The 917-nt window shown below is 34.5% G+C and overlaps 1 protein-coding gene across 1 annotated transcript in view; it reads left to right on the forward strand.

Annotated features, from left to right (window-relative positions):
• Positions 1-917, forward strand: part of SMYD3 (SET and MYND domain containing 3) — an 895,363-nt gene that overhangs the window by 700,098 nt on the left and 194,348 nt on the right. The window lies entirely within an intron of this gene.

Consider the following 917-nt stretch of genomic DNA (forward strand, 5'->3'; position numbering starts at 1 on the left):
AGGTCCCTTCCGACCCTAGAAACTATGAAACTATAAGTCATCACAACAATAAACATTTGTCAGACTACAACCACATTGTAGCAGTAAACCTTTTATTGGCAGAGAAAGTAGCAAGGCAGGATTTGGTTTTTTGTCTCTTTCATAAAAAAAGACTCAGAGAAATCCCTTTCAGGGTAATTTACATGTTTTGATCTAATGCATTCCTAACTTTGTTTTTTAGATTGCATTTGTAGTACTTTACAGAAATTATTTTGGAACTGATTAAATATTTCCAGGTAACAACAACTTGATCACAGCAACTTGATTTACTAAGGAAGGCCTAGGTGCTTACAGAACTTTATACATGTGAGTAGCTCTGTTAAGGTTATTAGGACTCTACACATATGAATGTCTTTGCAGAACCAGGACCTTGTATAAATCCAGTCCATTTCTGTGCTTCAAAACTTGCTCAGCCGTAGGGCACACATATTCCCTAATTACAGCTTTCCAGAAATACCTAATGCTTTATCTATGTAATTTAAAAAAAAAAGCTAACATTCCACTCTATCAACTGCAAGGTAGGTAGTTGAGTGGTAAAATATCTTCATACCTGTAATAATGAGATTACACTGGAGAATCAAGGAAAGTGTCTTTGCAGTACATGTTTCCTTCCAGACAAAAATCTTTTGGGAGCCAGTGTTACCAACTGCAGATCTTACTCCAGTGAAAATTCCTGTTGATAATTGTATGCCCTTATTTTGTTACCTTTTTTTTTTCTTACTTCATGACCATGCACTTTCTTCCCTATTTACTAAAATACACAAAAAGAGTAGAATAAGCATGAATGACATCTTACTATTATGCAACAAATAGACTCTAAACTCTAAACCTCATTATTTTCTATTTGGGGATTTTTTTCCCCAGATAAATTTCACCAA

This window comes from Gavialis gangeticus, unplaced genomic scaffold (genome assembly GCF_001723915.1).
Source record: "Gavialis gangeticus isolate Ggan-Ray unplaced genomic scaffold, GavGan_comp1, whole genome shotgun sequence".
NCBI lineage: Eukaryota > Metazoa > Chordata > Crocodylia > Gavialidae > Gavialis > Gavialis gangeticus.